A 25,470-nucleotide genomic window follows, 5' to 3' on the forward strand; every position below is an offset into this window, starting at 1 on the left:
GGAGGTGTCTGAGAGGAGTCTTGGTGAAAGCACCAAAGGCTGGGGAGCGGGCGCTGTCTGATGGGGTATGTGCTGTGGGAGATACACCTGGGATGTGGCCAGACTGGACGAGATGGTACTCCTCAGAATCTGGAATGAAACCAGTGCTATCTGACAAAGGGTTGTCTTCAACCGTCTCTGGTGCAGATCCCACTCTGTGAGGATAATTCCTCTTACAAGTACCCCATTACCTAAATTTCCAGAGATCTGTGTAGTGCAGCTGGTAGCTTTGACCCTGCTGATGATCACTGTGTGACTGTCAGCAGATTTTTGCAGAGATGGGTTTGCATTCCAGGTTGTTTGTGGTTGTTTTTTTTTTTTTCCACAGATTCTGTGGAAAGAACATTAACTTAGCAAAGATTGATAGTGAGTGGTTACAACTGACCACAATAAATCTTTCTTCACAAGTTTAATTTCTCCTATTGTTCCCACACATTATCTTTCTTCAGGATCTCTGCTCATGCAGAGATATATGCAGCTGTCCTGGAAATGAGTCAGGTACGTTTAAGGAAGCGGTTGTTGGTAGGACTTGTCACAGAATCACAGAATTACAGAATCACAGAATGTCATGGGTTGGAAGGGTTCTCTGAAGATCAAGTCTAACCCTCCTGCCACAACAGGAACAAAAACTAGGGCAGATCACTCAGAAAGGCATCCAGACAGGTCTTGAAAGTCTCCAGAGGAGACTCCGCAACCCCCCTGAGGATCCTGTTCCAGTGCTCTGTAACCCTCACAGTAAAGAAATTCTTCCTCATGTTGAGGTGGAACTTCCTATGCTTGAATTTGAGTCTATTGCCCCTTAAAGTCAAAAGAAGTATAGTAGTTGAAGGGACTGCAAGAAGAGACAGGGGACTCCTGATGTGAAACTGTTGATAGAACTGTGACAGAAAACTGGATTTTCAGTATCTGCCAAGGAGCTACTCTACAGTGATGCAAAATTTCCTAAATCAGTATTTTCACATTTGATCGCTACTTGCCCAGTCTGTGTTTTCTCATCCTACATTTGAAGCAATTATTAATCCTAATTTCCAGAGGTTTTGGCACAAGAAGAATTACCTGAGGTCACTGGAACATGTCCATAAGAAGAGGATTATAGGCACATGTTGGGTGCTACATAACTGTGGGGATTATGAAAAATCAGCTCCTCTGAAAGTTCCAATTTACAACTTCCAATTTCTGTTTTAAAACTCCCTGTGCTTAAATCTCTATCATTTCATCCTAAGGTGTGAGGGAATATAAATTTCTTCATGTTTGCAAAGTTCTTACACTCAGTAGAAGAGTACACAATATGCATTCATAGACATTATGGCTGTCAGTCCTCCTTGCAAGCTTAAGTGCTGTGGAATGTAAAGGCAAGAATGAAAACCCAGGCTAGAATAACAAAGAAAGCAGATAATAGCATAAATGGTATTTCACCTTTTGGCCACCAGTTGCAATACAGCCAAAGCCAGCAGTGACTGAGAGTAATTACCATTTGACAGCTGCTCCACGAGCTTTGTAAAATGAATACACAATTGTTTTCAGCTTCTTTCTCATGGACAGGTGTCCATACCATGATTAGTACTAATTGGCAATGTTGTTGGCAGTCACAGGAGGAAAGCTAATGAAAGAATGAATGTGGAGGGGGAGTAATTTACTCAGTGCCCAAAGTGATATGGCTGTCTATGTGCCTGCCCATTCTGGGAACAGAATGTCAGCTCAGTACCCCTCTAAACATGTTGATTATGAGAAGTCACATTATTTTAAGAGAGAGAAACACTGAGTAGTTTAAAATGGAATTGTGGCTGACAATGGAAGGAAGACCTGGTTTAGGAAATTTTAAACTTGTGCCTTGATCAATGTTTCTTTTTATTTGAACTTGGTTAGAAATTAAATTTTTATTTCAGAAAGGAGGCAAATGGGGACAAAGAGCTTTAAAAGTGCAGCATCCCAAGGAGAACAGAGGGGTGCCTTTTCACAAGAAAATGACACCTAGTTAGGATGCCACCAAGAGTCTCTGTCTTATGAATTCTCTCATCACAGTCTTCATGACATGATAAAGTATGTGTCTGTCTCACAACTAAAGCACTTCTGTCCACTGTCTGGATGTGTCTTTAGAATTACTTATCTGTTGGAATTATACAGAACTGTTGGTAGAGACCAGAGTTTACTTCATGCTTGGCAGGTCAACATTAAGCAGCTACAACATGACTGAAGAAGGCCATATGTAGCAGTAAGTCTCTACTCATCTGAATCAGCAAATTCTGATTTTCCCACTATGTGACATAATATCTGAATTTGAGTGAACACGGATAATGTGTGTGTGGTCTCATCAGAAGAAAAGCGTAATGCTTACCAGTGCATAATGACCTATTCAGGAAGTTATACCACTCACTCTGAACAAAAATCTGGATTCTTATGTCGTCTTTTATCCTAGTCATTATTCCATCCCCAGACACCTTAAAATTCTTACATGTTCTGTTAAGTTTGAATTTCTAAGTCATGACTTCTTCAGACTGCTTTATATCTACCAGTTCTTCAAAGCTACAAGCAATTACCTTTGCCATAAATGTTTATGTTGTTGTCTTTTCCTGAATAAGAGGCTGATAGGTGCAAATTGACAGATATTAGGTACGCAGTCAAACATACTTTAAGCTTGTCCAGGTTTGTACATACTTAAACAATACAAATGGAAAAAACCCCACCTACTAGTGATCAGACAGGGGCAGGGTAAGTTGAAGGAGGTTACAGTAATGTATAGTTCTTAGCTCTGAGAGCAGTCCAAAGTGAAACGTTTCTTAGAAGGATGTGGGAAAAGTAAAAAGAAAAAAGATCAGGATTGTGTGTGAGGAAAAAAAGAAGATAATTCTTAGGAAGTGAAGATGGGTGGCTGAAGGACAGCTGAGTAGGTGTGGGGGAGGTGGGAGGTGGGATACTGTTGTGCTACCATGTAGGAAAAAGAGTGGGGTCATACATCAATTCTTGTATATCATGGCGTTCTCCTCAATGACTTATCAGCATGGAGCCAACTGCATCTCGTATAATGGATGTACTTTCTGTAGGATCAATACAGACTCATCACACAGCTAGCAGTATTGAACATCTTTTCTGTCACAGCCTACAGTATTTATTCTCTCTCTTGTTGCTTATCCCACCTTATGTGTTGTGATGACATGGCATTAATAGGTTTTGTTGGGTAGTGGTAAAAAAAGCTAATCTCCACAAACACATAGGAGTACAGAGGCACAATGGCAATGAGGAACCTGAATAATACCTGTCTCTAATCCCTCTCTGGGCTATTATGGGAGTGCAGCCAGCCTCATGGTCTGAGTGTGACACCCTTGCCATGACTCCATGGAACAGAACTCTGGAGCATCATTTGTACAACAAGGGTAGCCTCTAGGGATAAGAAACTTATGGGAAGCCATAAAAAGTATTGTGGGACTGCACAAGATTTTTGTGGCATGTTTTGGGGAGGAACAAAAACTGGGGAAAGGGATGGATCTAGGAGATTTGGGGAGGAAAAAATCTGGAAAAAGAGAGGTGTAAGGGACTGGTTCAATGTAAAAAGTTTGCTGATCAGTACGCTATTTGGCCATGCCTGGCTCAGGGCAGTCTGTTCTGTCCTCTCACCAAACTAAATTTTTAACAGTTTTCATAGGGACTCTTTATTCTGCATAAATGTGTGTGTGTGCTCCAGAAACTAGAGTAGGACCACAGGCCATAGGGTAGCAGCACATGGGGCATACGAGAGTGCACTTCATAGTGTGTGATTGCAAGCAGCCTAACTGGTGAGGTGAATAACTGGTTTGGGAACCAGGTACTGAAGCTGCCATAAGTCTGGGCCAGATACTAGAGGAACCAGAGGGGCTGTTAGCTGACTTCTGAAGGGACCAGAGGTTCCAAGACAAATACTAGGGACACTGTGCGGTCTGAGTGTGTACATGCATGTATCTACTGCAAATACATGGTTGTGCTACATGCTGACTGAATCTGCGGGCATAGAGCTGCAGCAGCCTTGTCTCTATTGGGCTGCTGGGGTCAGCAGCCTCTAACAGGGTTTATCAAAGTAATACTTATTATATATGTGATCATCATGAATGCAAAAATAATCTGGGCAAAGTCTATATTTGGGTATTCCTGAACTTTGGGAGACTTTTCTTATTTTCCCAAACAGGATCCTGTCTCTTGGAAATGAAGAAAATGAACTGTGGGAGGTTAAAGTTCTGAAACAAAGCAAGGAAGGAGTAATAGGAAATATTATATTTAGACTACTCTTCCCTGTGTTACATCTATTAATATTTTGTAGAGAAATACACTATTTTTAGTATTTCTATTTATCTTTAATAAGTTAAACAACCTCAGAAAAGAAAAATGTAAGTGATGTACTGAGGTTACCATTTCTGGAGAACAATTTCCTTGCTAAACAGCCTATAGGATGTTAGTGTTAGGATGACTGTAGCATTTTATCATGTTGACAGATTCTTTGTAATAATTTTTGCTCATATTAAGCAACAATAGATGCAAATAAATGCTGGCTCTGGACATCTTTTGGCAACCTCACAGCTGCTGCTGAATTGGAATTGCAGCAGTAGTTGTCATTCCAGACAGGATGTCACCTAAGAGAGAGCTGGCTTTTTCCTTAAAATGCTGCCTGCTTTTAAAAACCAGTCTGAGAGGCCTGGCACTTAGGGCATTGTCTCATCCTCCTTGTACAGCTCTTCTTTTACATGTTGCAGTTACAGGCAGCAGGCGATTTATAGGACTGTTAGAACACAAAAAACAGAGACAGAGGATCATAGATCTCCAGCTCAAGTCCTGTGATAAAAAGCAAAGGGTTAGGGTGAATTATTTTCAAACTTGAGAAAGTTAATTTCTGCTTCTATTTATAGTAACTTATAATGACAGATATTTTACAAGTATTTTAGAATCAATGACAATATACCTATTAATGAATGTATTTACCTGATGACTGGCAGTAACAATAATTTAAGAAAAAGGGAGAAATCCTCATGTAAATCCCCACTCTATGTTGCTCATACATTATTGCCATTCCTGCATCTTTGTGTGTTGTTTTCTGTCCCAAAAGGTTAAAGCTTCAAATTGAATCACTGCAGGGTCACACTCCTCACATCATTTGTAAATCTTTTCTGTGGATGAGATCAGCATAGACTGGTTAAAATGTCATTAATTAATTACACAAGAAATGTTGGAGAAACTTTGAACCTGGGTGCAAAGCAGTAGCCAAAAGGAAATAAAACTTCCCAAATGTTATAGATCTTCATACTCAAAACTGATGCTATAGGGCAATGATATATATATAAAAATATATATACACACACACACACATACATATATACACATACATATATATACATATATATTAATAAGAAGTTGTAACAATAAACATTCTGTTCTGCTCAAGCACAATCTTTGTTTTGTAGTTGTCCTCACAAGGTGTGACTGGAAGCCAAGATGCTACATTCCTTCACAGAGGAGATCAACTGTATGAATATCTCTTAACTGCATGTATGTTTTTTATCAAATAAAGTTATGGCTTCTGATAAGACAGACTCCTGTGCCAAAACTTGAAGGATAAAGCTGAGCATCTGTGAATGTAGGAGGAGAAAGAATTATATTGGAAAGGATTTCTTAAAAGCAAAATAAAGGTAGCCATTGGAAAAGTAAGGTTAAAGTTGAGGAAGAACTGCATACAGCTCCCCCTCACTGCCTGCTCACCCTCAGGCTGGCACTGGGCTCTGGAATTTACCCAGATGCTTTCAATTCTGGCCCTGTTTTCAGTTGAGCATAGTTGATATGGCACAGGGACAATACACGTTAAGGTTACATACATTTTAAATCTCACAGTTTCAGCAGTCTACATTTAATGCATTGATGCTTTGATTCCCGAAAGCTTTTGCTTTTGAATAATTCAAGAAAGACAGCTGTCAGTAGGTATATAATTTGGAGAATTGCCTTTGTACTTTTAAAAATCCTAGAGCATATGCTAGCAACTGACTGTGGCTCAATTTTGAGAGTTATGTACTAGAGCTCAACTTGTACTGAGTTGCATTTATAAGAGTAGACTCTATCAGTTTAGACTTCTATCAGTTTGGAAAATAGGCTTCAGTATCACATTGGAGAAGAGTTTCTTGTTGTGTTATTGAGTTGAGCATTGATAGGTCTGAAGATTTCCATAAAATTTTTCAGTCTGTCATGATACTTGAATGTGAATGATGCATTTCTATAAAGCTGTGAGCATTGCCAGTCTGATTTTATGTTATTGCAAGACACTAGAGTCACTTGAATTCAGTCATGGAGTAAAAGAGTAAGAAACTCTCTAAAGAGGGAGAGTGAAAGTTTTCTCGGGAAACCAAGGCACCCTAGATTACACACAGCTGACAAATGAAGCTTGTATGTAGAAACCAACAGGTATGGCTAAAACTTACAGCTCATAGGCACATGACAAGATTAAGCTGAAGCCTAATGCATTTAAAGTTTGATCATATACAATAACTGTGCATTCAGCACACTAAGTAATTCCTGAACCACATTGAATTTTATGGTCTCTTTGATACTGAGGAGACTAGGTGTTTTGTTTTTTTTTTTAGATAATAATATGACAATGCTGCTCAGGAAGCAATCTCTTATTATGCTAATCATTCTACAAGGATGTGATATTGAGACCTGCAGAGCCGTAATTTTCTATGTTCACTGAGACAAGCTGCATGATGGCAGGAGTGGTAATTTGTGCCTAAGTCCAGTACATGGAGCAAGTTGAGTGTTATTATGTAACTTCAGTGTCTGTAACAGAAGGACCCATGCTCTGAATCCATTTTGTCCCCTACCAGGGGTAGTGCTTGTTTGTGATATCTCTCATACTTGGGGGTTAACATTGTGATGGGATAGTTAACCTAGTGCAATCCCATGATGTAGGAATACCAGCTATCTGTCATTAACTTCCTACAGATTCCTGTCCAAACTCACTAATATCTTACAATATTACTCACTGATTACATAACTGCAGTCAAGTGGCAAGTGGCCAGTTTTGCCAACATACATTTCAAAGAGGGTTGAGTTTTATTGTCCTGAAAATTGTGTAATAGATTTAATTTTCTGCTTTAATAATACAAGTAAATGTAGCCCTTCATTTTAGAGACAAGTATTTTGGTAATGCTTTGTTATGTGACACAGTTGACTATGATACCAGTTTGCAATAAATTAAAACTGTTCTTTCACAAAGACAGCAAACAACAGTTTGAGTCACTGTCTGTTGCAGATATTCAAATGAAAAACTAAATCCTTTCCACTTGGGGTAAAGAAATACTTGTACAAATCTAAAGGTCATATATTCAAAAGGAACACTGAGAAGTTGCTTCCCTGTTTAGAAATAGGCTTCTATATGTTTAGCAGAATTGACAAATACTGTATTATTGCCTAGTTCAGCTGTGGGTGTGGACAGAATCTACAAAATAGGGCATTTGACCCTTATCTTCCCTGTGTCTCCAGACTGGTAGGTGTTATCTGAATACATGACCTAGGATCAAGCTTTCCAAAAAAACTCAGTGGGAGGGCACAGGAAGGCAGTACCATTTCTTCCTCTTGAAGTTAGATATGGAATGGAAGGAAAGAGAAGAGGATGAGAGAAGCAGGATGCATTATATAGTGGTTTTACTACTTGGTTTAAGGACAGGAAAGGATTAAAAAGCCTCCCAGAAATACATAGAGAGTATAATGTATGTATACATTTATATAAAAATATAAATATAGTTTTATTTGGATCTGTGATACATTTTTTCCTTTGGAAGTAGGATGTATCCTTTTTAATCCTTGAAAAATATATGGATGAATATGTCTAAAATAATTACAGATATTATTACCAGTTATTTTTCTCTTTAATTACTCATTCAAAGAAGTGGAAAATAATTCATTTAGCAAGATAACATTCCTCTCCTGTACAATCCACCAGATGAAGGAAGAAACCAAGGAGGCATCAGGTGAGGCAGCCCCACCAGTGCCAGCAGTCTGCTTATTTTTCTAGTCTGAATTCAGACAAATCTCATGGCTTGCTGAACTTTGCAAATACAAGGAGAGGAAGAATAGGGTGTGTAAGGGGTGGATAAGTGTGGTCGTGTCAATTTGGGAGAGCTGGCCTGAATTTTACTCCAAGAGACCTGTGTGTCCGTGACTTTTGTCCCCTTCCCAGGTCAGTTCCCACATGTTCTTTAAGTTATTTTCCACTTCTTTGTTCAAGTGTCTATAATTGCTCCAGCAACTGGATGATGGCTGAGTCTTTCTGTGAGGCAATTACATTTGTAAAGAAAAGTGGAAAGCTGACCTCATTCTCTGATAAAAATTTTCCACTGGGTACAAGAATCTCATATTTGTGGATGAGATGGAAAAGTTAATGGTAAGGCTGTAAGGGTTGTTTTTCTCTCCTGCCCCTGCCTGAACCCCCTTTTATTTTACTTTTTTTTCCTCTGAAGTTTGCTGATTTTCTGCTCTTTGAACCATGAGGACCATTTTTTTTTAACCTGAGGACCTTCTTCTACCCCACTCCTTATTCCTACTATTTCTTTCCTGCCTTGCTTTCCCTCATTGCTCTACTCTAAGTTCCTTCATAAATATTTCCTTTTTTCTTTCTGCTGTTCATCTCTTTGAGCTTTTACCCATGCCACTTCTTAAGCTTCTCTTGCCTTTAATGTGGCTACCTGGCCTACAGTACAACCTCTCCTAGACCATAGGATCATAGGATCATAGAATGTGTGGGGTTGGAAGGGACCTTTAAAGATCATTTGATTCAGCCCCCCCCTGCAGTACATGGGGACTGTTTTAACTAGATTGGGTTGGTCAGAGCCTTGTCAAGGTGGACCTTGAATGTTTCTAGGGATGGGGCGTCCACCGCCTCTCTGGGCAACTTGTTCCAGTGCTTCACCACCCTAATTCCAAATAACTTCTTCCTAAAGTCTCATCTAAATCTACCCTGCTCTAGTTTGAGACCATTGCCCCTTTTCCTATTACTGCACCTACACACCCTTGTAAACAGTCCCTCCCCAGCTTTCTTGTAGCCCCTTCAGGTACTGGAAGGCTGCTATGAGGTCTTCCAGGAGCCTTCTCTCCAGGCTGAATAATCCCAGCTTTCTCAGCCTGTCTTTGCAGGAGAGGTGCTTCAGCCCTCTGATCATTTCTGTGGCTCTTCGCTAATCTTCCTGCAAACCAGCTATGTAGCCATTGCTTAAGAAAAATGAATAAACAGTAAAAATTATCAGGCTATAAAAAGCTTTGAAATTTTTTTTTTAGCCCCTGATTAAGGGCTGAGGTGTTGGTTTGAGCCAAAATGCATTTTATTTAACTCTGAAACTATTTTCTTACCCAATCACAATATTTTTCTTCAGTTTTGAACAAACGCCTCTGGGGGAAGAGCAGGAGGATGTTTTGTATAGCGCAGTGCTGGGAGGTAAATGATAGCAAACACCTTTGTGTTTCTCTAGCTCAGACACATTACTGTGTAGTGTAGAAGTAGAAGGCATCTACTAAATCATAATTAAGACCAAACAATGCCCTCAGAACATTTTCTAATCAATAAGACTTTCTTAAAATATGGCTGAACCTGGGAGAGCTGGGCGTCACAGCCCTTTCACACAGGGCTTGTACCACGCTGTCACAAGCCGGTATTCGGATACGTGGCAATTTTTTACGATCTAGCTGGGTCAAAACAAAGATAACACAACATTGGGTGCACAAAGAGGCACTGGGGCTGGCGTGCAGTCTTATGAGAGATGGAGCAGAACCCCCTTGCTTTCTAACACTCCTCACTGCAGTGGGAGGCCAAGGGAGGCTGAATTCTGCCGTCCCTCTCCTGGGATAAGTTGCACGGCAGCTGCACCCTTTGTTGTCCGGCAGGACCTGAGAAGAAGTTTAAAGTTGATCTCAAATGGTGAAATGAAGACACAAACGAGGTCAGATGTCATGCGCACAACAAACTTTTATTAGAGTAACACAGCAAAGTCCCTAGAGCAGATAGGACAGGGAGTAAAACAGAGACAGAAAAGAAAGGAGAAAGCAGATATACAGAGGACAGCAAGCGAGAGAACAGTTACCATCCATGGTCCAGCGATGTCGTCGGTAGGGAAGTGGTTCCTGGTGGGGAAGTGTTTCCCTGCACCCATAGTATCCCAGATTTTTATACAGTTCTTGCCCACTGCACCCTCACTTTTTTTCCCCTGAATAAGGGAAAAAATCCTTCTATCTTCTCTGTGCTCCTCTGAGATAGGAGGGGGGTAGGTATGGCACCCAGGCTATGTCCTGCAGATAGTTTTTGTTTGGCTAATTGATGAGATCAGCCTAAGCAAAAGAGGAGGCTGAGACAACTGGCAAGACAGGATTAGTTTATTGCAGTGGAGTTTCAGTCCTAGGAAGTGGCTTGAGACCGGCACTCTTTGTCTTGTCCTGCTAAGTTGGTGGTTTTCATGAGATATCATATCAAGGTCTGGTTATCACTGGATATCCTGCTCACAGCACCAGCTGCAGGTCTCCTTTTTCTCCAAGCGCAGCATGTCCCACACTAAACTCCCCAGTTCTCAGGTACACATTGCAGGAGGGGAAGCAAAAACGGTTGGGTGGGTTGCTGAGACATCTCTTTAGCCCATCAACAAATGTTGTTTAACTCTCAGGTGCCACAAGACAGACAACAGATATCCTGGGTGCCAGAGTCCATCACTTATCTCTTGGATTGTTCAAGACAAGCACTATATATTCTGAATGCCACACACACAGACCTCATAAAAAGGCTTGACTAAGATTTAACTTTGATATTGCAGTATGCTATATTAAGTAACTTGAAGAGCTTCTTTTATTGCTTCTCTAACTTGTGAGAGCATTTACAGAGTCTTTATTAGAAGTAGGTTTCCATCTTTTGTCTTGCCACCTACAGTACTCAGTGAAGTCTAACTTGGGAAGGAATTGTTCTTGGCTTTATTCTCTAAGTGATCCAGTCCTAACAATGAGACCATGATGATCAATTTAATTTATGTTTTGTCATAAACTGTTACCTACTTGACTTGTCTGTGCAATATGCAGCCTCACTCAAAGGAGCTGTTGGATATGATTTCAAGTGTTTTGTGTGAGTCATTGTTCTGGAGGGAGCTTTTATTATAGATTGAATACCTGGGATGATAAACTTACACATACTAGAACAGATACATGCTGTAATACAATGATACCTGTTGCCTATGCATGCATATATTCACAGGCAAATACACATTTGCATTAGTATGCAGACTCAGAGGGACCTGGAGGTAGAAGGATGAGAAAGTAATGTTGTTATGCTACCAAGAGGAAGAGCAGTGTCTTTGCTCATGTTTGTTGCCCGTTATTTATTCTTGTTGCTGCATATGGCAAGGTTTTTCACACAGTCCTTAGCCCTCTTGCATAGTCACTTAGGCTGTTTGTCTTTTCTAATGCTAATTCAGCAACTTCAAAAACAAGGTGAGGAGAGAGATGAGGAAGAAAGGCTGATTCTGGACATGTTAAAAGGTCAAAAAAAGGCCAACTGAAATGAGAAACTGAATAACTACCAGCAAAAGAGACTATCTCTAATCTAATTTAAAAGTATATGAACTGCTAAGCAGGAAATAACCCAACTAGGAGATCCTAGTACGGGGGGTGCGGTTTATGAACAGGTGAAATTGCACCACAGTAATGAGAAAACTAAACCAGATCTAATAAGATTCCTTCATACTAGAGCCATAAAAGTTAGGCCTAAGGGTGGGGCTTTTATGTTTGTCTCTTTGTTTCTGGCAGCTTCTTTATGTTGCTGAGTACGGGCAGGACAAGGTGCTCAAGCACAAGGCCCAGGTGCATCTCACCTCACCTTGCCATCTGCAGCATGGACGGATACATTTGAGTCAGTCACACTGTGTTCCACCTACATACTGAAGGCATTTTTGAAGTTCAGCTCATCTACCCAGTTTAGGTCTCTGCTTTAAAGTGAGCAGTGCTGTGGTTGTGCACCTTCTTCTCCCTTCCCTGTAATGAGAACCTTGCTCCTGGGGATGTCTCCAGCACACACTAAAGATGTCTACACTGGATTAAATGACTCTCAGCTGAGCTTTGGGAGTTGGCTGCACTTACTTTTGCCCTCAGTAGACATGAGGTCAGCTACATTGCCTGCAGTTTCATTGAAAGATTTGAATTAGTGTAATTTACCTTGTATTTGCAGTAGGCTACACCTCCATGCATGGCTGGTCACTACCTGCCTGAGGCAACCTGTCATGTGTCTCCCCAGCATTGATGCAGTTACCCTGACAGGAAAAGTGCTTCCATTAGTACTTTTTCTGACACATGAGTCAATATCAGCAAAAATGGCAAGGTGGTTTAGCTTTTTTGCTGGTATAAGCTAAGCCTGTGGTAGGAGATGCCCCTCTATGATCACATGCAGGCTCTGATGTGGGGGGTGGAATCCTGGAGGAGTGAAGAAAGTCAGGCATCCAATGGATGAGGAATGAGGGGAAGAGTTCTTCAGAGAGTGAGCCAAAATATGCATTGCAAACTTCCTCTCGAGTGTTAACTCCACACTCCAAAGGAAACATAACTTTGGAGGAGAAGGCTCTGCAGAGACCTTATTGCAGCCCTTCAGTACTTTAAGCAGGCTTATGAGAAAGACAGGGACAGACTTTTTAGCAGGACCTGTTCCCATAGGACAAGGGTTAATTGTTGTAACTAAAATAGAGTAGATTGAGACTTCATATAATAAAGAAATTTTTTACAATGAGGGTGGAGAAACACTGGAACAGGTTTCCCAGACAGGTGGTAGATGCCTGATCCTTGGAAATATTCAAGGTCAGGTCAGACAGAGCTCTGAGCAACCCACTTACTGCAGGGATGTTGGACTCCTAAAGGTCCCTTCCAACCCAAATCATTCTATGATTCCTTGTTTCTATGATGTCTAAAGCTTGACCCTGGCAGTCATGTTGACCTGACAGACCGTGTAACTGATAAACACACTCAAGTATAGTAAATTGCCATTACTTGATTGAAAACATGAAATGTAATAAAGAAATTAATTATAAGTTGTTTTCTAATTGCTATGCTTTGCTATGTTGAGTAATCTGCAGAAACTTTTCGGTTTCATTTTTCAGTTCAGCTTTTTCATCTCATCTGCATGGGAAACTTTAACATCTACACTAACAAGGACAAACTTAATTCCAAAAAACAAGCTCTCTCTCACATCTACTGTCAGTGACAATACCCAGCTTTTGTTGTGCTATACTAATAGTGATTGAAAAGAGAAAGTCTGGCAGTGGTGCCCTGTTTGGGAATTTTGGAAGGACATTACGGAGATTATTTTGGGTTTTCTGGGCTATTAGTTGGCAGTGACAGACAGGCAAGTGGCATTTTACAGTGTGTTAAAATCAAGCTTTGATATGTGAAAATAGCTCATTTCATATGGAGCTTATCATCCTTGATTCTCACATAAGCTGCATATGTATCATAGCTAAGTGATAAATGGTGAGATACTAGTGTTTTTTACATACAGTGAAATGACAAGGTCAGTTTTAATTAAGCTGAGATCAAGGCCAGTCTGTATTGCACACTTCTGATTAGGTTACTTCAAATTAACATAAGTTTTTGGAGACTTCACTGAAGTCAGTGATGTTAAACACCAGCTGCGCTGGCAGATAAGCCTGGGATATAAGAAGGAGATAGAATTCACATTGAAATTAGCACTTGGCACAATATAATTCTCTGATTGCAAACTATGTGAAGTTGCCTGCACTAATTGGTTGATTTTATTTGAAGCAGATGTTGTTAGCTTTCCCACTAATGATCTGGAGAGAAATTTTTTTTGAAAGACATGCCATGTTAGGTTCTCTGCAGTATAATAAGCTAATTACAACTTTAAGTACTTGCAGTAATTAGCACAATGTGTGTAAAGTGGTCCTGATCTTTTCACCCTGCTGCATTATTGTTAAGGCATCTTAAAAAACAAAAAAGAGAGCTAGCTGGATTTAGTTTCCCCAGCCTAGCTTCTTGTTTTCCCAGACTTTTATAATGATGAGATAATGATCTAGACTTTTATCCCTGTTTTTAAGTGCACCCAAAAGATTTAAACCTTTCTCCTTCTGTTTTTCTCTAACTCTCTTCTCCAAATCAAATCTGTTTAGTCTTATCTTTTTCTATTGAGAGGTCTTCCAGCATCTTAAAAATCCCATTAACAAATAGTTCTGTACAGCAATGTAATATTTGTTCTCTATTAATTCATTTGATTAGTTGCCCACATATTACCAAGATCAAAGGTATATCTGACTTATAGAAAGAAAACAAACAAACCCACCCTGAAAGCTTTCCTTCTTTGTAGAGTTAGTGTGCTCCTTGCGGTTTGTACCAATGGTGATTGAAAACTGCTGTCAGTTTGCAAAAGAGCCACAGGAAGAACCATCAAGTGATCCTGTGTTTGTCTCTTTGTTTCTGGCAGCTTCTTTATGTTGCTGAGTACGGGCAGGACAAGGTGCTCAAGCACAAGGCCCAGGTGCATCTCACCTCACCTTGCCATCTGCAGCATGGACGGATACATTTGAGTCAGTCACACTGTGTTCCACCTACATACTGAAGGCATTTTTGAAGTTCAGCTCATCTACCCAGTTTAGGTCTCTGCTTTAAAGTGAGCAGTGCTGTGGTTGTGCACCTTCTTCTCCCTTCCCTGTAATGAGAACCTTGCTCCTGGGGATGTCTCCAGCACACACTAAAGATGTCTACACTGGATTAAATGACTCTCAGCTGAGCTTTGGGAGTTGGCTGCACTTACTTTTGCCCTCAGTAGACATGAGGTCAGCTACATTGCCTGCAGTTTCATTGAAAGATTTGAATTAGTGTAATTTACCTTGTATTTGCAGTAGGCTACACCTCCATGCATGGCTGGTCACTACCTGCCTGAGGCAACCTGTCATGTGTCTCCCCAGCATTGATGCAGTTACCCTGACAGGAAAAGTGCTTCCATTAGTACTTTTTCTGACACATGAGTCAATATCAGCAAAAATGGCAAGGTGGTTTAGCTTTTTTGCTGGTATAAGCTAAGCCTGTGGTAGGAGATGCCCCTCTATGATCACATGCAGGCTCTGATGTGGGGGGTGGAATCCTGGAGGAGTGAAGAAAGTCAGGCATCCAATGGATGAGGAATGAGGGGAAGAGTTCTTCAGAGAGTGAGCCAAAATATGCATTGCAAACTTCCTCTCGAGTGTTAACTCCACACTCCAAAGGAAACATAACTTTGGAGGAGAAGGCTCTGCAGAGACCTTATTGCAGCCCTTCAGTACTTTAAGCAGGCTTATGAGAAAGACAGGGACAGACTTTTTAGCAGGACCTGTTCCCATAGGACAAGGGTTAATTGTTGTAACTAAAATAGAGTAGATTGAGACTTCATATAATAAAGAAATTTTTTACAATGAGGGTGGAGAAACACTGGAACAGGTTTCCCAGACAGGTGGTAGATGCCTGATCCTTGGAAATATTCAAGGTCAGGTCAGACAGAGCTCTGAGCAACCCACTTACTGCAGGGATGTTGGACTCCTAAAGGTCCCTTCCAACCCAAATCATTCTATGATTCCTTGTTTCTATGATGTCTAAAGCTTGACCCTGGCAGTCATGTTGACCTGACAGACCGTGTAACTGATAAACACACTCAAGTATAGTAAATTGCCATTACTTGATTGAAAACATGAAAACACACTCAAGTATAGTAAATTGTTGATACTTGATTGAAAACATGAAATGTAATAAAGAAATAAGTTGTTTTCTAATTGCTATGCTTTGCTATGTTGAGTAATCTGCAGAAACTTTTCGGTTTCATTTTTCAGTTCAGCTTTTTCATCTCATCTGCATGGGAAACTTTAACATCTACACTAACAAGGACAAACTTAATTCCAAAAAACAAGCTCTCTCTCACATCTACTGTCAGTGACAATACCCAGCTTTTGTTGTGCTATACTAATAGTGATTGAAAAGAGAAAGTCTGGCAGTGGTGCCCTGTTTGGGAATTTTGGAAGGACATTACGGAGATTATTTTGGGTTTTCTGGGCTATTAGTTGGCAGTGACAGACAGGCAAGTGGCATTTTACAGTGTGTTAAAATCAAGCTTTGATATGTGAAAATAGCTCATTTCATATGGAGCTTATCATCCTTGATTCTCACATAAGCTGCATATGTATCATAGCTAAGTGATAAATGGTGAGATACTAGTGTTTTTTACATACAGTGAAATGACAAGGTCAGTTTTAATTAAGCTGAGATCAAGGCCAGTCTGTATTGCACACTTCTGATTAGGTTACTTCAAATTAACATAAGTTTTTGGAGACTTCACTGAAGTCAGTGATGTTAAACACCAGCTGCGCTGGCAGATAAGCCTGGGATATAAGAAGGAGATAGAATTCACATTGAAATTAGCACTTGGCACAATATAATTCTCTGATTGCAAACTATGTGAAGTTGCCTGCACTAATTGGTTGATTTTATTTGAAGCAGATGTTGTTAGCTTTCCCACTAATGATCTGGAGAGAAATTTTTTTTGAAAGACATGCCATGTTAGGTTCTCTGCAGTATAATAAGCTAATTACAACTTTAAGTACTTGCAGTAATTAGCACAATGTGTGTAAAGTGGTCCTGATCTTTTCACCCTGCTGCATTATTGTTAGGGCATCTTAAAAAACAAAAAAGAGAGCTAGCTGGATTTAGTTTCCCCAGCCTAGCTTCTTGTTTTCCCAGACTTTTATAATGATGAGATAATGATCTAGACTTTTATCCCTGTTTTTAAGTGCACCCAAAAGATTTAAACCTTTCTCCTTCTGTTTTTCTCTAACTCTCTTCTCCAAATCAAATCTGTTTAGTCTTATCTTTTTCTATTGAGAGGTCTTCCAGCATCTTAAAAATCCCATTAACAAATAGTTCTGTACAGCAATGTAATATTTGTTCTCTATTAATTCATTTGATTAGTTGCCCACATATTACCAAGATCAAAGGTATATCTGACTTATAGAAAGAAAACAAACAAACCCACCCTGAAAGCTTTCCTTCTTTGTAGAGTTAGTGTGCTCCTTGCGGTTTGTACCAATGGTGATTGAAAACTGCTGTCAGTTTGCAAAAGAGCCACAGGAAGAACCATCAAGTGATCCTGTCTGTATAAAAAAGGAAAATCAAAATGAGTTGTTTGAAAATGATGAATCAGAAATTATCCTTGTAATGCCTTTTGAAACTTGCTATAAATGGTGAGTATGCTGCAGAAATGACTTGATTTACTCGAGTTTACCTAGTGATCTCCTAGTGTGGTTTGGTGAAACCTTTACCTGGTATTTACGTCAAAGATGTTTCTCATTTTTTTGTGGAAATCACTTGTAAGCAGATCTAGCAATTTTCAGAGATATCGTCACATTTCCTAGTTCCCTTATTTTGTGAGGAACACGTGTGTTGGTTACCAGACAGTGGTGGTGGTGCCATATGGCATCACTTCTACCTGAGAGAATGGTCAGAGGACAGTGCCTCTGAATTTGTGATGTGGGAAATAGGTTTATTGCCTAGATCGTCAAGGGCAGATATTTCCAAACAGCAGGTGGCTTGGACAGGCATATTGTGGTGGAGCACAGGCTGAAGCCTTTTCCCTGCCAGCCAGGTAGAGCTGCATTGGTTGCACTCAGTGGGCTGTCCCCAGAGAACAAAGCACAGCACAGTGAGAAAGAAAGTGACAGAGGAAGAAGGCCCCCTAACTCATAGGAGCTGGCAGAGGCATGTGCAGCACATCCATTACATTTGTGAGGTAGAGCAGCAGGGAGACCCTGAGGAGCCAGCAGTTTGACTGGACTGTTGGGCTTGCAAGTGATCCTCCCTGATTAAGCACATCAGGCCCACAAGTCATATCTGTGAGTTGTATTTCCCCTTAATGCAGGTCACAAAACAGAATAGTTCCAACCCATCAATTTTTCTCTGTTTTTCTTTTCCTTTTCTCTTCTGGTTTTCAAAAGAAACATGTCTTTCATATGCTAGTGCATTGGATGACTATCCTGTACCTCTCTGTAAAGTGTGTGGAAGGAAGGTGTCAAAAAACAAATCTTTGATTTAGCATGTTATACTTCACTGAGGTACTTTCCTGGGTTAGCAAAAGGGACGCAAGATTTATATTATTTATTTGTTTTCATCAAACTTTCTCCTTTTAAATAGGTTGGCAAATCTACATCTTGGGAATGTGGGTAGGAAAATGAAATATTTGTCACCGTGATAATAGTGAGCTTTAAGGAAAACTTTTGAGTTAGCCATCACTCAAAATAAACCACAATTTGATTTCTGTAACTCTGTAAGACCAAATGAAGTACTTCTACTGCCTCGGGCAAAATCTTCTAGTTGTGGGTATGAGCTAAAGCAAACACTACTTCCCTTCAGTCTGAAGAATTGATAAGTAAAGATTCTTTGTTATTTTAATCTTGTGATTCAATCATTAATCATTAGTTTGGTGATTTGACTAACTGGTGGTTTAACCTATTATTAATGTTCCTCCATTAATTTCCTGATGCAATTTTAATGACATCTGGATGTCACTATTGAATTAAAGCCTGTTTAGTTTAGTTTTTTTTGTTTTTTTTTAAAGAAGGACAGCAGTAGTTTTAGATGTTGTTATCTACTTGCTGAATTTTAATGCCTTTATTCATTCTAAGAAAACTCACCAAAGTATAGGAACCTATATCTTTTAATATAGCACATTGGGTTTTAATCCTTAGTCAAACAACTTATTTACCTAAGAATTTATGTGGGATTATTATATATTTTTTTCTAAATAAGAGTTCATTACATTGTTCTTAGCCCATTACTGCATCTGGACTGTTCAAAGACTACATGCAGTAGTCTTTGTGAAAAAGCCTCTGTGAAAAAGCAGCTTCTGGGTCAGGAGATGGTTACCATGACTATTCCCTCTAGACCACAGTAAAGTAACAAAGCAGAAACTGAGTTCTTGGCTTTGCTACAGCTCATCCTAAGACTCTGCACAATTCTCTTAATTTCCTTGTGCCTCACTGCTTGCTCTTGACCCAAGTAAAATGGTGATCTCAGTTCATGCCTTTCAACTTTTACATATTTAATCTGTTTGTGATGTAAAAATGTCAGAGCAGAGGCTGTTTTTCACCTACATTTATGTCTGCAGTGCTGGTTGGGATCTCGAAGGGCTGGGTGGTACAAATCAGTAACAGCAACTGTATAATTAAAAAACATGTAATACTAGATACGGTGGAACCAGAATAACTCATACATTGGAAAACAAAGAGTGACCCTACTGCTTCTGAAGCCTTGCAATGGCTCTGCTGGATCACACCTGCACCAGCTCTGATGAAGAGGAGCGCTACATGTCTTAAAAGAAATTGTAAGAAATGCCATGATGTGAACAGTCACTCATTTTCTCATTTATTTAGCAGTGTAGCACAGCTCCCAGGGGGTTGAGCCGTGCAGTTTTCCCAGAGGCAGATGTGGGGACATTGTGTGCCTGGCCATGAAGCACACATGCAAAGCATCCCTATATCCCGGTCCCTCCTTGGCTAAAGAGACACTAAGGTCAGGGCACCGTTACCTAGCAACTAATGAGAGCTGATTAATCCATTTGTGGGCATCACATGCTGCAGTGATGTATGTGAGCCTATGCCTGTTTCTACTATTTGTGCAGTGGCAAGAAAAGCAAGTAACAATTACTGGTGAACCACGTCAGTAATGCTGACAACGGTATCATCAGATGTATAAGTAATCACAGCCAACAGTGACTTTCTCTTTGATGCTAACATTGGGTTTTTGAATTTCAAAACCACCCTGTTGTTTCTTTGAATGCTTTGGTATAGATGGGCTTTAAATGGGAAGGGAATGATCCTGGCAGATACAGGGTAATTCAGTTTTTTTCCAGAGAAGTGAGCTCTCTGTTTTTTAGAGGATTCAAAGCTTCCCCTACTCTTCAGTGTACGTACCACAACTACCTGATCAAGTTAAAAGAAAGTGAAACTTTTCTGAAAGCAATTCTTACAAGTTTTAGGGGCCTCACAAGAGTTAAATGAAAAGAGTGTATTTTATAGTACATCTGCTTGCTGTCTGCAGCACATGCTCCAGAAGGGCACTACCTCACCCTGTCAATGCCTAATGAACTGTGATGTTCCATATGATTTATCATTGCTGGTTTTCCACCAGGAATGATCAATAATATATTCTATATAATTTCTTTTTTTGCTTCCAAATGCACCCAGCAGGGTAGAAGAATATTTATTGCATTGTTGGAAAAAAAGTATGAACCCTTTCCACATTTTAACAGAGAAGACCTTAGCAGACTTCATTTGTGTTTTAAATGCTTCAAGTCAAAAACAAAATCACCTTTCACAGAATCACAGAATTGCATACAGTTTGTTTATTTTTAAATAGAAGATTTTATGAAAAAATAAATAAATAAATAATTTATATGTGGGAAAGAGACTTCAGAGTAAATAGTATTAAAGGAGGAGAGAAAACTTTAAAGAATCTATTTTTTTTTTCAATTCAACTTGGACAATAAAGCCAGAAAAGCAAACTCCCCGAAGCTCCAAAAAAAGTAACAAGCAATGAAGTTTGGCTGAGACCCAGCTGCAGTACAATGTTGCCCTGTTTCTCCTGCCCTTCATCTTCCCACTCCCTCAAATGCCCTGCATGACACCTTCTGTTTTCAGGCATTAATTTTACATTTTTTTCCCCAGCTCAGGAGGATAATGGAATGCAAAATTGTCTCCCCTGAAACGATCAAATTGTTTTGGGGGCAGAATTGAAGGGAGAGGGCCAATTCTCTCACTGAAAACCAGACCAATCTGAGATATGTTTTGTGCCCCTCTCTATCACAATCATTTACCCTTCTCTATCTTGTTTATTCTAACCACTGAGAAAATTGTGTTGGAGAAATTTTCTTCAGATTAGTGATTAAGCACAAAGGGAAATTTGGACCATCTTCCCCACTATTCCTTTTCCTTTGTGCTGGGCTCATACCAGTACTTACGCTTTCTCACCAGACTGTCCTGAAAAGACTTGCTTTTGTGTGCTACATTCACACTCCCAGAACATCACAGATATCAGATGTTTGCCCCTTGACCAAGGATGCTTTTGAGCTGCAAATGTGAGATCTATTTTTGCTTTTCTAAACCTCGAAGATTGCTGTGGGAAATGGCTGATGCAGGCTGAGGAGCATCTGATAACACCCCCTGCACAGAAATGCGAAGGAGTAAGGCATTTCTGCCCAGACTCAGAACACAAAAGTTGGACCACAACAGTGTACCAGGCTGCCTTCTTCAAGTGTATTTAAATCCTAATTGACCTCTGGAGCTTAGGAGAGGCAGCTGGACAGTCAAGAGTAGGAGGTTCTACAGGAGGTTTTTAAAAGCAAACAAAGATGCCTTTTACATGTTAAGACCCCCTCGCCTCTTGTCCCAGGAGGAAAATTCACCTCCCTGTATCTGTCCAGTCGCTCCACCACACACAAAGCGACCATGGCAGAAAGATCTTTGTAGCCTTTATGAGAAGGAAGGAGTGCACCCACTGCAGCACTCACTGAGTTTAATGTTGGGGATTTGAGGTTGTTTTTTTGGTGTGTGGTGTTTTTTTTTTTTTTTTTTTACCCCTGATGATTTATATAAGAGGCATTTAACTGAGAGGCAGTTGTGTATATGCTGTTTAGAACATCTTGCTCTCTCACCTTACCCAGCAGGAAAATGTTGCTGTAGGCACATAAAATACGGTGTTTGAAAACCCAGCTTTTAGAGAAATCATGCTTGGGGAGAGGAAAAGAGAGAGACATGGCAAGCCTGGACTACATCAAGTGATTAGAATTTTTTTCTCCACAGGGGATTTTTCTGCCCTTGCCTTGCTTTTATATTTCTCCAGTCCTCCCATGCCCCTCAGAGCCCCCAGAGTTTACCATTTACCCAACTTGCCCAGTTCCCCCCCAGGAGCTGATGCAGCTTTCTGACTTTGGAAACTGGAGGGGGTGAAGCAGTCCCACACTGTGAACATCTTGAGGTTGCTTGCAAAGATTTTGACCCGTAACACATTTACTGAGCTCCATGGCCACTTCGATCTTTTTAAAGGTAACTGAAACATACCCACAAAGACAAATTAAAGAAAAGTATTTTAAGAATGAATTCTGTGTCTTCAAGGGGAGCTGCAGGGCAGCAAATGACCCATGAAATCAACAAGTGCTTGCAGTAATGTGAGGCTAATGACCAACTCCAAACCATTTGAAGGCTACAGTAGGGTAAAGTGCACTTTTGTAATATAGTGTAGGCAATGGGCCTCCTCTGTGCTTGTGTAAGCTGTTCTAGGCATTTTTCTTGGTGGATGCTGACAGCAAGGGAGAAATAGCTGAAGAACACTCACAACACTGTTAAATGTGTGTCTGGAGCATCAAGCAACCTCCATAGAAATGACATGCCCCAGACAGGCACAGGCAGAACTCAGACCACAAACTCCTGTGTAAGGCAGAGTTTCAAAACAAATCCCTTCCTGCTCTTGCTGCAAGTCCCACATGTTGGACAACTCAGGTGTTCCAGTCCTTCTCCAGTCCTGTTTTAAACCCTCTCATGCCCCCTATGCAGTTGATGTGTATCCTGAAAAGAGGTTCTAGAAACACCTTCAGTCACTTGTGCTGGCTAACTGAAGCCTAAGGAGATATTTACTTTAAGTTAACTGTCTGTTAGTAAGATCTACAAAAACCTTTGCAGGTTGATTCTTTTGCTTTTTCTAGAACTCAGAGACTGAGATTCTGATAAATACTTCAGTATTTGTCATCACCTTCAAATAAGATGAAAATTTGGAGTGCTAATTTTACTTTTAACTGAAATATTTTCCCTAGGTTAACTGAGAGGGAACACCCTCCCTATCTCCCTCCTCCCTTCATCCACCTCCTCCCCAGCCTTGCCCCATTTACCTCTTCCTAGGCAGGAAAACCCAAGGTTCAAGACTGAGAGTTTTCCTTCTTTTCCCCATGTCCCCTGTAGGTTGACACAAGAATGTTCTCAGAATATAGTCTCCAGCAGGGCCATTTCAGCAGGTATCCTGAAGAAGTGTTTTCACTGTGCAGTTACAAGTGACACACTTAGCAAAGGAAGAACTTGCTTCTTTCCTGGGGAAAAATAAGTACTCTATCTTGACAAGTCAGACAAGTCTTCACTGTGTACTGGAAGGGAACCACCACGGTCTGTTTCACCTGTGGTGCACCTGGAGACTCTAAAGGAGGTGAGTTTATGAGAGACCTCGATGTCTCACAAGTCATCTCAGACCATCACAAAATGTGTCTCCATCTCCCCTCTAACACTCCCATGTTCTGGGTACCTACCAAATCTTGGTGACAGTTAACACACAGGTATTTTTTTGGGGATGATCCCACTCACTGCATGATAAGTGTGGTGTTTGTTGTGTTATTCTGGTGTCTGCTCTAAGGGGTAGGGAAGACACCTTTTTTGCTTTATGTTTGTGCTCTTCATCTTGCTCCATAGCTCGGTCTGCAAACAAAAAATAACAGCTTTTCTTTACTTAGAGGGCATCTGATAGGTATCAGTCACTGATTTGAGTTAGTCTAAGTTTGACTCCCTTCTCTGCTCTGCGATGTTTTTTCTTTGTGCAATAATGATATTTTTTAAAAGGGAGAAAAAATCAATGAAAGCCAAACAATTCTTGACACCTAGGGCTTTCTGCCCTGGTGCTAGTTAAACACATGTTCATAAATATGCTAACATACAGGTCAGAAAGATGACATTAAAATTTATGCACTTGGGGAAAATAAATTAAAAAAGATCTGCCAGAGGGGTTTTGCCATAGTTCTCTTCCTGTGGTCTGTCAGGGGATGCATAAACCTGTGACCTCCTTTGTACACAATTACAATGTATCTCCTCTATCTAAAGCCAGATAATTACAAGGTTACATAGTCCCTTGGCAGACTGACAAAAAGGTTACTCTCATTTTCTTCTAAAGGCTTTAGACTAATGCTGTGTGCTGGAAAGGTGCACAGTGATTTAATCTGGTGTGAAAGGAGAGGAGGGATGGTGTCTCTTGCCATTGCTGCTTCGTCACTAATGACATGACAACCCTGAATGGATGTTTTTGTTAGCACCACTATTCTTTATGCATGTGGTGGGAGTGTGACTGCTTGTGTCCCTGGGCTGTGATGTGGTGGTGATGTGTGTGCACACAGGGCATGTTGGTGTCTGCTGGCATGACCTTTAGGCTTCTGCTGCTGGCCATGTGGAACAGTGAGGTGGAGCAAGACAGGGGAAATGGTCTTCACGTGTTCTGCCTCCGCAAAGTTCCTCTCCTTTTTAACATTTTCCATCCTCCCAAATAAGCAGCATTCAGTTTGCAGGTTTGTTTGCAGGGATTAGCTGGAGCCCCTGCTGGTGATTCCTACCAACCTCTTCCTGGTAGACCTAGCACTTTCTTTGGGATTTAAACTAATTCTTTTGAATTGTATCTGAGAGGTGTGCCCAGTCCCTTTGCCTTCAGCATTAAAGCTAAAGCCAGATGATGACTCTCTAAGTGGTAACTCAGCACAGCCTTAGTCACTTCAAAGGGAGTGGGTCAGTCTGGGAGGGTGATGGGCTCAAGTTAAGTCTGATGCTTTACTCTAGACCTGACCCTGACCAAAATGATAATGCAAAAACTAGGGAGTGAGATGGACATCTTTCTGAGACATAATCTGTTGCAGAAGGTCCAGCAGACTGCAGACATCCATGTGCTGCTAAATAGGTGGCAATAACACAGGCACAGCAATCATGAACTCTTAGACAGGGAAAGAATAGGATGTGAGCGATATAGCAGCAACTACAGATGGGGAAATGTGTTCACCTGATAAATGGTGCTGCAGATTACAGAAGAAGATAAGTTAATGTTTAAAGGCCTTTAAATTCATCAGCTTACCCACACCCAGTTTAATTTATCCCTCTGCTACAGCAATGCTAGACACAAGGTATGATGGATTCCTCATTATGAACCGTGATGCACCAAATCTTTGCTCCCATAGAGATGGTGACCCTCAGTCCCAAGCAGAGGGCCAAATTCTTTTGTTTTTCTTGCCCCCACACTAATGCTTGTGACTTCACTGAAGTAGTTCAGTGAAAGACAAGAAATAACCAGTACAGTCAGTAGCTATTTCAGCAAACTCACAACACACTGGAATATCACAGACCACATGTAACTGCTTTATGAGTGCTGGATTGCTTCTGGGCAGCACTGACAGACCTTTACTGCCAGCTTGTAGCAAAACTACTAAACTGTAGGGCTCAGCATGCCAAGCTGCTTTCTGTGCTGTAATCCTAGGACTTGAATAGTGTTTAACACTTAATGCAATCAGCAAGAGTAATAATTAGAAATGTGTCTGAAGAATACTTGGAAAGTGAAAAAAAAAAAAAAAAAAAGAAAAAAAAAAAAAAAAAA

The sequence above is a fragment of the Chaetura pelagica genome, unplaced genomic scaffold (genome assembly GCF_000747805.2).
Source record: "Chaetura pelagica isolate M959 unplaced genomic scaffold, ChaPel_1.0 scaffold265, whole genome shotgun sequence".
Classification (NCBI taxonomy): Eukaryota; Metazoa; Chordata; class Aves; order Apodiformes; family Apodidae; genus Chaetura; species Chaetura pelagica.